Source organism: Symphalangus syndactylus, chromosome 9 (assembly GCF_028878055.3).
Source record: "Symphalangus syndactylus isolate Jambi chromosome 9, NHGRI_mSymSyn1-v2.1_pri, whole genome shotgun sequence".
Classification (NCBI taxonomy): Eukaryota; Metazoa; Chordata; class Mammalia; order Primates; family Hylobatidae; genus Symphalangus; species Symphalangus syndactylus.
Window position 1 is genome coordinate 14,620,829 of NC_072431.2, and position 16,142 is coordinate 14,636,970.

The following is a 16,142-nucleotide window of genomic DNA, read 5'->3' on the forward strand; positions in this document are numbered from 1 at the left end:
TGTAGTAAACCATTGAAATGTTCAATATTATATGCCTATTCTAATTACTTGGAGTAGTTGTCAATAATACAGTGTTGAGAAATACCTTGAGAAAAAAAAAAAAAACTAGCCTTACTAGATAAGTGCTTGATCATTAGCAAGTTTTGTCCTGACCACAGAACAACTCATGGCAAGTTGTAAGTTTGTTCCCCCTGCTACTGAAACCAATGCCAAAGTATGAAATATGTTACCTTGCTCCTAAAAGCAATGAGACATAAAATAGTTGGCTTAATAATAACATAAAAAAATTCTTTTTAAAAACAAGCTATATTTCATTATCCCCATCTTCTGATTTAATATTATCAGATAGGCATTTGTCTATAAACTTACTTCATCAAATATTTGAGTGACCATGATACCCAAGGCACTGTGCTGGTACTGCAGAGAATACGGGGCTGAGGAAATGATCTTGTACTCAAGTATAGAAAGTAGAACACTTTTTTTTTTTGTGTGAAGATATGATGGATACAGTAGTATGACTGTTAGATGCATGAACTCAGATAGGACAGACATACAACCAACCACATAAGGCAGAAACTGATACATACTAAAAGAAAAAAAACAAATATTAGGCAGAAATGTGGAATATTATTGAATAATATATTCAAATATAATAATTAAAATAAATAAATATATCTAACATAAGAATAAGAATGTGAGAGGATGCAGTGTGGGAAACTACTTAAAGCTTGAGGAGATACACGTATCAATAATGTGAACAAGAGCATGGAGGGAAGCCCAAGCCAAAGAAAGCAATAAGCACTTCATGGGCAAGGAGAATCAGGAAGGGAAGCTCCCCCAGCCTGCAGCGGAGCCGTGCGTAACTAGTGATTTGTGAAGATGGCTAAAAGGAGGAGGTGTGCTGTGAGAGGGCAGCACAGGCACAGGCACTTGCAGCATCAATGACATCTTGACCCTACAGAGCCAAATGGAGATGGGTGTCCAGCTCCCAGGAGGTGGATTTGTGGATCTAAGCCTAATGATACTTCTCAGCTGAATTGAAAGAAACAGCTACAAATCCCCAAAGTACAGAAAGATGCTAAGCAAGAACAGGTGCTCTTGTGGCCAGAGCATCAAAAGCAACACATACCTGTCGTGTTCCACTTGAGGAGAAACTAGCTCTAACTGTATGCAAGTATGTGAGTGATAAATACATAAATGGTTATGAATACTAACAAAGTGCTGTTTATTGGAATTTGGAGTCTCAGAAATTGGCTCTTCACCCAAGATTTCAAAATAATGCACTCCTGCTTTCAGTTAGCATTAATTATATTTTTTATCCATTGGAAAATAGCTACCTATGTAATAGAGCACATCCAACTGAAGAAAACCAGAGAAGACTTCATAAAGGAAAGTTCTCTCCCATTTTCTTCCTCCCGCTAAACTGCTCCAACCCCTCTCACTTTCTTCCAAAATACAAATGTCCTCCTAAACAGCCCTCTTTTCTGAGCTGCAGATCAAATGTCTGGAAATCCTCCATCTGCAGGTGACAATGTTGAAAGATCTAGCCAGGCCTTCTCCTCCTGCAACATTCCATATATGAACCAATGGTATCACCACTTCTTTGTTGCCATTTCTAAACCACAAGGCTCGCCCAGGACCTCTCAAAACCCAGTCCATGACTGTATCTCCACTTTTTTCCCTTAGCTAAAAATGCGTTCTCCCCTGAACTGCTTTCCCTATGCCCCTTGTATCAAGGTTGCTCATTCTTTTCATCCTCATATATTTAAGGGTAAAGAGTCCATATCAGTGTCTTCTTCATTCCCCATAGTACCTTCTCAATCATTCCCACCCCAGTGTGTTTGTAAAAATCTATGCCTCTCTGAATCTGGTCCCATTTTTCTGTACTTATCATGGGCATCTGTGAGTTACCTACACAGCATTAATTCTACCATGTGCGCTTGTTAACTATACTTCAATTTTTTTCAACGGTGACCCATCCCCTACTTATCCCCTAAAGTCAACTTTTTGATAAGCTGACTTTTGTTCTACCTCTAGAATTAGTGTATGCATTTACTTGGCCACAATGATGGCCTTAGGCATAATCTTATCAGAGTGAAGCTCAAAACTTTTGTTCAGTGGTTGCAGGAAATGGACACTTTTTCTTTCACGAGAGGCAAACTAGGAAGAATGGATTCACCATTGCTGCTGATACCTGTCTTGCAACCAGGAGGAAAATCAGCCTAAAGAAAAAAACTAACATATAAAGAAAAGAAGAACCAAAGAAACAGGAAAAAAGAAAATGTAGAACCAAGACCTGATTGAAAAGTTCCTGAAACAACTTTACTTCTGGAGTTTTCTGTTTGTCTTTAAATCACTTGAGATGGGTTTTCTGTACTTTCATTGACTTTGTCATCACTAGAAACTGCTCCTTTTCAAATTTCTACTTTAAAAATCCTATCCTCAGACGTCAGCCTCCTGTCCTTTCAGTTTGTTCACTTATACATCCTACAGTCCCGATAAGAATGTCATATCTGTTGACCGTTTTTACTATCCACCTACTCCTTCCTATTTTCATATATAAGTTTTGTTCACCAGTGGGCCAACCCATGTAGCTCAGTGCCTCACACTTAGTCGGCAATTAATAAATTGTGTTGATTCACTGGTTAACTGATTGCTCTCTTTGCCTTTCTCTCTCACCCCTTCCCAAGTATGCTTCACCTAGTGATTATTATTTTAAATTTTTCCAGAATTATTTTTCCATAACACAATATATCCAATATATCCTTATTACTGTCCCACTGGAAATCTTCAATAACACTCATTTTGTCCATAGCTAGACCTCAGATGTGGTCCACACTATGTTCCTGATGTTGTTGCTTTCTAAAAGTTATCATCTTCCAGTTGAGATTGAGGATGGACAAACCCTTCCTGAACCAAATTCAGTGCTGGAAGCCACCTTAAAATGTCAACTTCAAATATGGTCTAAAATAATGTACTTTTAATAAATAAATATAACTCTCCACCATCACAAACCTCAGAAAAGCCATGCAATCATCTCTCCTGCAGTATCTAATTTTGTAAGAATTCCATTCTAGGCATTATGCTTTAACAGAACATTGGCAAAATAAAAGTTATCCAAAGTAACCAGGATGGTGAAAAGCCCAGAAACCACGTGTCAAGTGGAAAACAGGGTTTCTTTGCAGAGAGAGGGTGTGGGGAGCATAATATTTATGTTCTAATATTTGAAGGACTGTCACATGGAAGAACAAAAGTTGCAATTCCCTTCTACTCCAGACGTCAGAAAAAGATTAAATTTAATCTTATATGGAGTCATATCTTAGCTCAATATGAAATGTAACATTAAAATAATGTTACATCCAGCTATCCAGCTATAAAAGGGGCTTACATAAAAGCAGAGTTTTATAAAGTATCAATCAAGTTAGTCTAGTTTGTGCTGTAGCAACAAAGAACCCCCAAATCTCAATGGTATATCAAAAAAGTTTGTTTCTTATTTATACTACTTTATTTGTCCAACACAGGTCACAAAAGATCCTACTCATTGTAGCCTTCAAAGACTCAAGATGACAGAAGATCCACCATCCTATGACACTGCCATCTAAAGACAAGTCTCCAGGGGCCACTGTGGCAAGGAAACAGAGCTTGAATTATAAATCAGCTCTTAAATGCTTCTGCCTGGAAGTGATTCACAATCATTTCACTTAAATTTAATCGGCCAAAGCAGTCCATGGCCATGTATAATTTCATGGAGATGAGACATATAATATCCCCTAGTTCCTGTAAAAGGAAGGATGTCAGAAGTTTCAGTTAGCACTTGTAACATCTACCATAACTTTCAGTAGGATTTAAGCAGAATTCAAATTCTTATTAGGAATATTATAGAAAAAGTTAGATTGCTAAGCCTCTTTAAACTCTAGGATTCTAGAATTCCAAACTTATGTCAGATAGTTCCTTTAATATCAGGGATTTTGCTTCCTAGGGTAAAATGAAAAAGTCTGGAGCACTGAAACTTCCCATGTACAAAGGACTATGCTCAATATTTGAATGTACTGAGCTGAGCTTACAAAGAATTGGCTTGGAAGAGCTAAATATTGGCAGGGCAGGTCAACAGCTCTAACTCTGTTTGTAAGCTTGTCATGGTCCATTTTTTTCAAACATTGCTTCAAATATTTACATTTGACTTTTACATAGAAGTTGCTGATTTTCAGTAGAGGCTGAGATGAATGACAGTTGATAACTGTTCCTCATGTTCTATAGAATTTATGTGTAAGGTTTCCAGCTATTTTTCCATCTTCCTTGGTAAGAGTGTAGCGTAGCTAAATAGGTGGCCTTAAATGTCAGCTGTATTCTAGTGGCTTAATAATGCCTTTGAATACGTAAAAGCCAATGCTTACAGGTTATGTTATTTTATATTACAGTCTCCTGTTTAATTTTACTGCAGATATGTCTTAAATTGAGAGCAATTACTCACTTCATTTTTGCCATTTTAAATCTGCTGTATACTCATTTTTTTAAATTATGGGCCAAATAAGGACAGCTATACATTTTCAGTATCATGGATCTAGATTTGAGGCTCTAGAGGGGCCACAGAGATGACCTAGTTCACCCCTTTGTTTTACATACAAAAAATTTAAGAACAGTTAACATTTGTTGAGAGTTTACCATGTTCTAGGCACTGGCCTAATGTTTTCTCATGTATTAACTCAATCTTCTCAATAGCCCAATAAAATAAATACTGTCATCCTCTCCATTTCACAGATGAGTAAACTTACCTAAGATTGGGAAACATTTCCCCCTTATTAGATGGGTCAATATTAAAAAAACAATGGCATAGCCTGGTGCTGGGGAGAACACAAACAGGCACATGGCCTCATATACTGTTCAGCATTTTGTCACATTTAGCTCAAACTTTTTGATATTGAATCTTCCTCCATTTCTCCACAGTTCTTACATATCAATTTGGACAAAGGTGACAAGATAATAGGAAATACCAAGAAAAACAATTACATAGTTCAAATAATCACACAATTACATATTAGACAGAAAGTAAAGACTAGAGAAAGTCTGTAGCATTACCTAATCTGAGAAAATAATCAGGAAGGAATGTTAAAATTATTAACCATTGAGGCCTGGACCCTAGGCTCCCTTACTGGGAAGTTTCTGGAATAGTTTCTAGAGTTATGTCTGAAATAGTTTTCCAATTCTGATTGAAACTTTTAAAGTAATAATGCTTACCCATGGATGAAGGGATTTGGGTGACTTTCACATTTTTCTCTGTACTTATCAATATTGTTTAATTTTCCATTTCAGTGACAATGCATTTTATAAAATCATCAAGAAGATTTAAACAAATGCAACAAGTTTATTGAATGAGCTGAACTCAGGAAGATAGCAAAAAGCAACTTTGTTCTTTCTCAACGTGTACTTGCAAACCTGTTCTTTGGGTTTCATTTAACAAGCTATTCTACAAACAGAGACAGGCACTACCCTCCCACTCCTGAGGTCTACCACCTTTAGAACTGTCTGCTATTGTCAACACTCAACACCACCTGCGACCCAGTCTTCGGCATCCCCTCCTCAAACTCACCCCCCTAAAGTTCCAGTGTCTGTCCTGCTCAGCCCTGTGTCAGGGCTCTCTCCAGTGATTCTGAATTGAGTGCCCTTGCGCACCCCGGTAAGAGCCTCTGTCTACTCAACCACCCCCCAGAGCATCCATTCACTGTATGAAGCTGGAAAAGTTCACCCCGCTTAGCTCTGGTGCTGAAGTGGACACGGGTAGGGCACAGGAAAATGTGCTCCCTACATTCCAAATGAAAGCCCTGAACTAATAGAAACAAATGGTAAGGAGGCTCTGTATCACTGACGTATGGACACACTGTGGGTTAAAGGCTTTGGCAGACTGAACTGGAGACATAACCTTCATTCATCACACAATTTCTATAGAAAAATGTGTCGAGTTCAAAACAACTGACCTACAAATGATCCTTAGGAATATAATTCGTCTGGAAACTGGGGGCTGCTTTTATAACCGTCTCCAGCCTGTCAGATCCAATAGATCAGAGTCAAGACAGCACCTTTGATTTACAGTCTTGGCCCTGTTGCTGAAGCACTTCCTAATTCACACTCTCTATTCTTTAAATGAGAGGCATAATATGTCTGCTCCAACTACAAGGTTGTTGAGATAACAAGCATGGCTATTTCTGAGCAAATGTCTTACAAAATTGACAACAGAAGTGTTTACTATTATTTTATGTGGTGCATTACGGAAGTCACAGTCCAGGTAATTGGTTATAGGGAAGTCGTTTCTGAGATTAATAAGACTGCCCCAAAAGTATCACAATATGCTCCTGTTTTTTCCCCATTCCTGATTTCTTTTCTTAGCAAAAAATGTTCCTTTGTCTTTCTTAACCTATGCACTACTTTTAGAATATTGGCATTACTCAAACCCTGTCTAAATTTAGGAGCATTAATTCAGTGTATAATAACACACATGTAAATCAACACATTTTAGAAAGCCTTAGAATCTGCAAAAAGCATGAAACATAATTTATCCTATGCTAAGCACAGTAACTAGGTAATGCCAGTATTTAAAAAAAAAAGTATAAAACTTGAAAATAAGGATAAAAGGGTACAGCAAGTCCTTTTGATGTCTTACTGGTATATTATTTCAATAGCCCAGTCCATGACAATTTATCTGATTACTCATGTTTGACTTTGCTATTTCCTATTTGATTAGGGACTAGACACTATGGAATTATATGTTAAATTGTAGATTTTTGTCAAGTAAAAAAGATAACCTTAAAGATTGCTGTTCTGTTGTCCCGTGGGCCACTAACCAATGTTGTATCTAACCCAGCTATCCTATTCTAACATCCTTTTAATGTCTTTCCTGTTGTACTATATATATCCTTGTTCCTTAAATGCTCTTGGAACCAGTTTCATCCTCATATTGGTATGTATGTATATGTATACATATATACACATATGGGTATGTATGTATATGTATACATATATACACATATGGGTATGTATGTATATGTATACATATATACACATATGTGTATGTATGTATACATTACCTGTAAACATAATAAAGTGCTTTGAGGAAATTTTAAAAATAGGAAAGTGTGTGGTGCCAAGGAAGCTGGGAGAAGAAGATGTTTGAGAAGGGAATGCTCAGAAGAGGCTGCACTGCCATGAGTTGAAGGGACTTAGCAACTTAGCAATAAGGAAGTAGTCAGTAACCTTCGAGAGAGCAGCATTCATGGGGTGGTAAAGGCAGAAACCGCATCATTAAGAGCAAGGGGAAGAGGGTCACAGCGTACACAGCACTTTAGGGAAGTTGGAATGTGGGGAGAGCAGTGCAATGAGATGGTGCCAGATAGATAAGGGATCCAAGGAGAGGTATATATTTTGTGTGTTTTCTGGGTTTTTTGATGTTGTTTGTTTTAATGGGTGAGACCAGAGTATATTTAAATGCAGATGGGAAGAACAGTTTGAAGATCAAGTAAGAGGGATGGAGGTGGGGGTGAATAATTAAAACAAAAAAGATTCCTGAGGAGGCAAGAGGGGATAGAATCCCAAGAACAGATATTTCAGGGTGGGGGCAGGGCTGGCAACAGACAGCATGTTGGCTGGCTGAAGTTACAGTGGGAGGTGGTGGGAGTTGTAAGTCTGAGGAGCTTGTGAAATGTTTCAGATGGAAGCTGTGGGAAACAGAAGAAAGCTAAAAAACACACATGAATTGCCAAATAGAATTGAGGACCCCAGTACAAGTCGAATGCAATGAAATCATAGTGGCACCAATATGATTATGTGAGGTATTTTTTTCTCCAGCCGTACTCAAGACTTCAGCTTAGCCAAGGAAATAGCAGGCATGGTAGGTATTTTCAGGCTGGTTATGAGTGGAATATAATGAGAGAAGGTAAATAGGACACTTATAAGGAGGTAACTGAAGCAATGGACTAAGCACTTGTCCAAACATTCTTGTTCTCATGCTCTCAAAAGATTTTGGAAAACTATCTCTCACATATTTTGAAATCAAAATCTAAAAATTTTTAACACATAAAGTGAAATAGTTTCAAAGGATGTATTTATGGCTTATATTATATATGTACATTAAATATATTTTTATCCAAGTCTTGAAGTTGTAGATTTAGCTCATTCTATTTATAGAACACGTCTTTCAGATAATCAGGCCACATTGTGAAACTAATCAGCCAAATCAGGGTTACTTTTCATCAAAACCAGTAAAATTTTATTTTAAAATTCATACAGTCATGCATCTGTGGAATACTTCTGTATCCTAAGATAGGTTAATTAATTTTTAAATGGATGGTTCATTGTTGGGTAGATAGGTGGTGGATAGATGAATAAAACAAGACATGGATGGATACACAATTTCTTATCTTGAGTTTGTCTCCTGGATAAAACAAGATCCCCTCAAATATTTCTCTCAAGTTTTTTTTTTATTTTACTTTTAAGAGACTTTCCCTCAAGAAAGTGGTATTCTAGATTTGTCCCTCTTTTTGATGCCCCAAATGTTTTTACACCCTGGAGCAACGCACCAAAATACAATTTAAGATGGGGGAAGTATACTTTTCTTTTGTCAAGTGGAGAAGGGCAACGTGAAAGGTGTAAAAGGAAAGACTAATTGGTAGACATCAGAGTTTGTATGCAGGTCAGCTTGAAGAATGAGTATGAGGAAGTTGAGATTTAGAAATTTCTACACTACAGCTTTCTAAGCTTTTTTGATTATCCCACAGGTACCTAAAACTTAACATGCCTAAAACTGAACTTATATATCTATCGCATCCTAGTCCTCCTCCCTCAGTGAGTGGCACCATTTCTATTCATTAAGACAGAAACCTGGCAGTCACCCTGAACTTCTTGTTCTCTCATGCCCTTCATATCCAACTAAACATCAAGTTCTGGACATTTTTTTCTCATAATAATCTCCTGAGTCAGCCCACATCCCTCTATCCCCATGGCTATCTCTCTACTGCAGGGTATGGTTGCCTCTCACTCAGCTGCCACAATCTGCCTGTCTCTAGTCTTGAGTCCTCTCCACCTGCTCTTCACACTACAACCAGAGAAAGTATTCTAAAACTGATTAAATAGCTCCATTTTTAAAAAGTTATCAATGACTTCCCATAACCCTAGGCCTTATTATTCACTTACTAGATTACTATTTCAATCAAGCTCTAAGGATAAATCCTAAGCTCACTGGCATGGCTTTCAAGGCCCTTCTGAACTTGGCCTCTGCTCATCATGGCAGCTTCCGCTGTCCCCACTCCATACTCTGCTTATGAAGTGTTTTCATCCCAAGCCTCACCAGGCTCTCCTGCCTCAAACACTCTTTCAGCCTCCTTCTTCTAGCTCCCTCCTATCTAGCATTAAGGTTTCAGCTGAGATGCAATTTCCTCTGGAAAGCTTTTCCTAATCCCTCAAGTTTGGGTTTGATCCTTATCTTACATACTTCTGTGATGCATTGTTTGTAGTCCATTATAGTATTTACTCTACATTGAGTTTTAAATGTTTACATGTCTGTATACCCAAGAGCAGAGGGACATATGTGTGTGTTTACTCACTTTTGTATTGTCAGTGTCTAGGGTACTAGCCACTGCCTGGTGCAGAGTAGGAATCCAATAAACATGTACTTACTGAATAAATACATGAAACTACCAAAATTTTGCCCCGAAAACAAATCACATTCCTTCTATGAGTGGCTTATAAACCTGTTTAGTGACCAAATATAAAGTTTTCATCAAGTTCATACGAAATTATTGGCCAAAAAGAATCCATAAGCTTAATGGGGAAAAAAATTCCACGCCCCATCTCTCTAACAATGATATCAAAAACTACTTCCTTACATAGCAAAATAACTTACCTGAGAACTGAGTCAAAAGGAACTGAAATTTTCATTATTTTATTAATTCATTCAATGATCAATGGTCACTTAGCTCTGCCTTCATGAAACAGTGTTGCTCTAGTCTAGTCTAATGCTTGTCCCATGAAGCCCATTGAACCCTGGAAAAAAGCTGGCCCATCTCTTCAGCTTTCCAAATTTTATTATATAAAACTAGGAGCAGCTGCTTTTATCCAAGTAGGAATAATTTTTAAATAGCATTTTTCTTTGTATGTCAGAAAACCCAAGCTGAAAATAATATTACGTTTCTTAAAACTTCTATGCTCCTGATCTTTTTCTTCTTTTCAGTTGTGCCAGAGGCATGAACTTTATACCCCCAGCACCAGTTAAGAAGATGATTTATTAAACAGACTTAAATGAAAGGTGGCTTGGTGTGGATACACTTAGATTCACAGACCATGCCTTGGGGCAGTTTTAGTGTCAGCTTTCTAACTAATTCAGAAATGAAAAACTTCTCATTATTTCAGGATAAATGTCTAAACCTACCAGCTCTTGTCTGAATGACATAAAAGTATCAGAAACTAAAAATGGAGATTTTGTTGTTCACATATCATCTAGACCCTCAATCCTACAATGTTTAACATATGAGCCAGTTACAAATTACCATCTATTGGTATCTTTTGGGCACTTCCAGGTAAAGCCTCCCAGTGTCCATTGTATCAAATTCTTTCCCTTTTATACAAGGTTCCCTGTACAGTAGTATCACTCAGAAGTCATACTGGAGGAATTGCTTTCAATTTTTTCATTAGGTTCATAAAATCTACTCAGAAAGTAGATTTAAAACACAAATGTTAAAATCCATGAAAAAACACAAATATTTTGATTTCATTTATGCAAAACACTAAGCCTGTGCTGTGCACAGAGAAGAGAGCAATGGCATGACTAGTTGTCTCAGTTTACTCTCAGAATGTGCATATATGCATTTCATTTCCTTGATTTGACCCTAATTCAAGGGGCCAGTCTGAAGAGTCAGCAATGTTAATTTACTAGATCTCAAAAGTAAGTATCCATATTACTGCAAAAAGCAAGATGTCATTTTCTCATCATTTCTGTGAATAGAAAAGCTATTTCCCAACAATAGGGATCCCTTATAATACGGAAATACTTAGTTGGTACTGAACTCAGAAACTGCAGTGTTCTGCTTGGCTTCATTGATTTTATCAAAGGACCTCTTTATCCTGAGCAGGTAGAGCTCAATGAATTGAAATAGTCCAGAAATACATGAATAGCTGTCCTCTGACAGAAAGTAAGTTTAAATTGTAAGAAAATTACTTTATTTCCAAGGATTCCCAAGATTCTTGTTCCTGATTATGGTCCAAAATTCCACACAGATTTGTTCTTGATTCATTTCAGAGTAGTCAGAAAAGGTACTGTTCTCCTTACATAAACAAAGAACATCTTAAATATCAAAATATGGATATAGTCAGGTCTACAGCATTTATCTCCTTGGGGTTTAAGAGAAGTCAGGTAAACATAAACAAATAGCATATGAGTAACCAGCTTATTATCTAGAGAAACACCTTAAATGCTGGAAACTGGACCAAGACTATAGCAACTACATAGTTTTACTTTCTGAAGACCACCCGTATGCTTTCAGACCAAAACCTTCTTTCTCAAAAAGGATTAAATGTCTAGTTTACACATAACCAGAAAATAAAACAAGACACATACTTTAAAACACAGAAAGACTCTGACAGAAATATAGCTATACAGGTTTGTATCAAAACTAAATGAAAAGGCAGCAAATCTAAATCACATGTACAATTCATAGTAAATCACAAAAATGGTATACAATGTATGGTGAACAAAAATAAAACAATTAATAACTAAAAGGTTTTCTTATAGTGACTCTGGTTTTTTATATTGCTCTATGTCTTCAGTGGAATAAAAATAGTTATACATAACAAAGCAAAAAGAAAGAAAACAAATCTAATATAAATAATTTAAATACAGGGAGAAAAGGTAGTCAGCAATCATTACCTGTTTTGTTCCTACATTACTCAGATATTGAAGATATTAATTGTTTTAAATATGCTTTCTATACAAAAAGCAAAGGCACGGTTATATTTTATATAATTATTCAGTCAGCAGAGATTAGGCAGATGAGGCAGATGAAGAAGAATGTGGAGGCCACAGAAGCAACCCAAGTGGAAAAGGCTTCTCCACTTGAGTGGGGAGTGGCTTGGTTATAAAAGAGATGATTCCCCCAAAGATGCGAGGCAGAATAATGATCCCCCAAAGATGTCCTGTGGTAATCGCCAGAAGCTGTGACTACATTGCCTGTTATTTGGCAAAGGGTAATTAAAATGGAAGATGCAATTAAGGTTGCTAATCAGCTGACTTTAGGGAGATTATCTTGAATTGCCTGGGCTCAACGTAACCACAAGAGTTCTGAAATGTACAATAAGGAGGCAGAAGAGGAATGACTATGGAGTGACTTGATATGATAAAGACATGGCCCACAGTTGGTAGTTTTAGTTTTGTTTTTGTTTCTGTTTTTTCCTCAACTTTTATTTTAGGCTCAGGAGATAAATGTGCAGATTTGTTACATGGCAAATTACATGTGATTGAGACTTTGTGTATGAATGATCCTGTCACCCAGGTAGTGAGCATAGTTACCAATAGGTAGTGTTTCAACCCTTGCCCCAACCCCAGTAGTAATCCCCTGTCTCTATTGTTCCCATCTTTATAACTGTGTATACCCAATGTTTAGTTTCCACTTATAAGAGAGAACATGCAGTATGTGGTTTTCTGTTTTTGGGTTAATTCTCTTGGGATAATGGCCCCAGCTGTTTCCATGTCACTGCAAGGGTATAATTTTATACTTTTTTATGGCTGTATAGCGTTCCATGGTGTATATGTACCACATTTTCTTTATCCTATCTACCATTGATGGGCATCTAGGTTGATGCCATGTCTCTGCTACTGTGAATAGTGCTGTGATGAACATAAAAGTACATGTTTCTTTTGGTAGAATAATCTATTTTCCTTTGGTATATGCCCAGTAATAGAATTTTTCAGTTGAATGGTAATTCTGTTTTAAGTTCTTTGAAGTCCACAAACTGCTTTCCATAATGGCTGAACTATTCCACATTCCTACCAACAGTGTATAAGCATCTCTTTTCTCCAAAGCTTTACCAGCATCTCTTGTTTTTTGAGTTTTCAATACTAGTCATTCTAACTGATGTGAGATGGAATCTCACTGTAGTTTTGATTTGCATTTTTCTGATGTTTTGTGATGTTGTGCTTTATTTCATGTATTTATTGGCCACATGTATGGGCAAAGGATGTGAATAGATACTTCTCGCAGTTGCTAGAGTTAAAGATGGAGAAAGGGGGCCAGGAGCCAAGAGACGCAGATGGCTTATAGAGGCTACAAAAAAGTAAAGAAACAAATTCTTAGTGCTTCCAGAAAGGAACACAGCCCTGCCAACACCTTAATTTTAGTTCACTAAAATCCATCTGGACTCCTGACCTCCAGAACTGCAATCTGGTAAATTTGTGCTGTTTTTGACACTAAGCTATGGTAATGTGTTATACTAGCAATAGGAAACACAGAATATGGCACTTCACATTAGAAACTATGAATGAGAAGGGTCTTTAAGAGGCAATGAGGGATAAATTCAAATGCCATAGAATAAAGTAAAGATGATAAAGACAAGAAGTTTAGGAAATAGTGGGAAGAGGGCAAAAACAAAAGAACTTACGAGCATCAAACAAATTTCCACCTGTAATAAAAATAATAACAATTAAAGGGAGTGCAGACTATAATACTAAGGCCAAATTCTACAGGGTAAAGAAGTAAAGTGAAAGATATGGTAGATGCAATATCCTTCACATGGCAGGCTTCAGCAAATGTTTGTTGATATATTATTCTTGGACAACTAAGAAAGCAAAAGGTACTTAGGAAGTAAAACTGGAAGCATGTTACAAAGAAAATCAGAAATCAAAATAAAGGAAAATATCTGAGGCATTGCGGTTAAAAAAAAAAAGTCCAGAATTTTTAAATGGCCAGAATTACATTGAAAGTATGGGCAAATGACATCAATAACATCCAAATTAGCATGTAATTTTATATGATTTAAAAGAAGAGGTGTTATATAATCTATGCCTTCTGAAAATGACTTCAACAAAGAAACCACACAGACTTCTAATGCTGAATCATTAAATGTAGGTTTTCTTGTACTTTGTAGAGTCACATTCTGTCACAGAACATAATGAAAATCTTTTGTGAATTGTTACTGAAAAGAAAATATAAACTATTTTGGAAATGTGGCTTTTCTTCAGCTGAATATGGACTTCAAACCTCTCTTAATGCTGTAGTCAATGAAAAGACCTTGCCAAAGATTTTTATGATCTCCAGAAGTCAGTCAATTCATCTTTGGGGAGTTCTAGGCATCATTTCTCTTTATTTCTCCCATCAAACACATTAGCTGATGACTGAAGATAATAATTCCAGAGTAAATATTAAAGGCTATTATGGCACATATATGATGCTGTTAAAATAAAGTTTAAAATGTAATATATGGAGTTGCTTTGGAATTGACCTCCTTTTCTAGCTCCAGTCATGCATCATGGTAACTTCTAAAGATATGCAATAAGTGAAGATGTGTCCCTATCAATTCCATCTTATGTAAGTTTATGTAAAGGCTTTGAACATAATGCCTAAAGCCCACATTGATTTGAATACACAAACAGATACACACACACACACACACACGCATTTGTTGAAAGATCTTAAGAGGATACCCAATAAGGTCTGACTTGAAAGACGAACAACCCACAGAATTATAATAACATATTAATACTGGGAAGTACAGATAAGAAATCTTCCATAATCATAAAAATCCCAGCATCTCAAAGAGGGAAGGGCCCTTAGAAGTCTCTGGACCAAGTTCCAATCTAAAATAGGAGATCTCACCACCACATTCTGTACAGGTTGGCTTCCATACTCTAGTTGAACATCTTCAGTGAGTCAAAGCTCATGCACCGACAATTCCATTCTTTGTTCCAAATTTAACTTCCACCTATACTCTCATTCTGTTTTATAGATGCCAAATCCATGTTTGATTATATTTTTCATATTAATCCTGAAATACTAGACACCAAATATCATCTCTTCCTACTTAGTAATTTCCTCCTTTATAAGACCAAGAAGCACAGGGTAAGCATACGTATGCCTGTCTACTCTCTTGGCCCCTCCTACTCATTCTGATTATTTACTATACTAATTTGTTGATGCATCCATCAAATGTGTGCTGAGTGGCTACCAGCTTCCAGGCCAGGAAAAGAGACCAGATTCCTGTCCTCCTAAAGCCGAAATTCTAGTAAGTCAGGCAATGAACAAATGAACAAGTAAGTAGATGAGATATAAAATAGTCCAAAAGTGAATCCTTATAGACTAGGGTCAGGATTTTTAAGCTAAGACCTAAGGGTTAAAAGGAAGTAGGCATGCAAAGAGCTGGGGAGGGAAAATCAAGGGTAGCAAGACCCTGACGTGAAAAGAACTTGGCCTCTCTTAGGTTCTCCAAATCAATACATGTAAAAGATTCACAGGAGGGAAGTTACAGTGGCAGAAACTGAAACTAAAGAATCAGACAGGGTCCAAACCACCATATGGAATTTGAATTTTATTCTAAACACAATAGGAATTCATGTGAGAATTGTAGGCAGAGAAGATATATAATCAATTTACTATTTAAAAACCACACCAGTGGCCTTGTGGAGAATGAATGAAAGTAGGACAAGGGTGAAAACAGAAAGATGAGTTAGTAGGCTCTTAATTGAGAGATGATGGAGACTTAGCTAAACACAGCCACAGTAGAAATAGAGATGTGTGAAAATATTTGAAGCATATGACTGAAGAAAGTACAGACAGGAATGTCTCCTAATGCTATCCCTCCCCCCGCCCCCCACCCCACAACAGGCCTCAGTGTGTGACGTTCCCCTTCCTGTGTCCAAGTGTTCTGATTGTTCAATTCCTACCTACAAGTGAGAACATGCGGTGTGTGGTTTTTTGTCCTTGAGATAGTTTGCTGAGAATGATGGTTTCCACCTTCATCCATGTCCCTACAAAAGACATGAACTCATCCTTTTTTATGCCTGCACAGTATTCCATGGCATATATAAAAAATAAAATAAAATAAATAAATAAAAAATAAAGTAGCATGCTAAAAAAAAAAAAAAAGAAGAAGAAGAAAGTACAGACAGGAAT

General features: G+C 36.9%; 1 long non-coding RNA gene across 1 annotated transcript in view; it reads right to left on the minus strand.

The window, feature by feature from the left end:
• LOC134731403 (uncharacterized) overlaps positions 1-16,142 on the minus strand; it is a 503,756-nt gene that overhangs the window by 300,285 nt on the left and 187,329 nt on the right. The window lies entirely within an intron of this gene.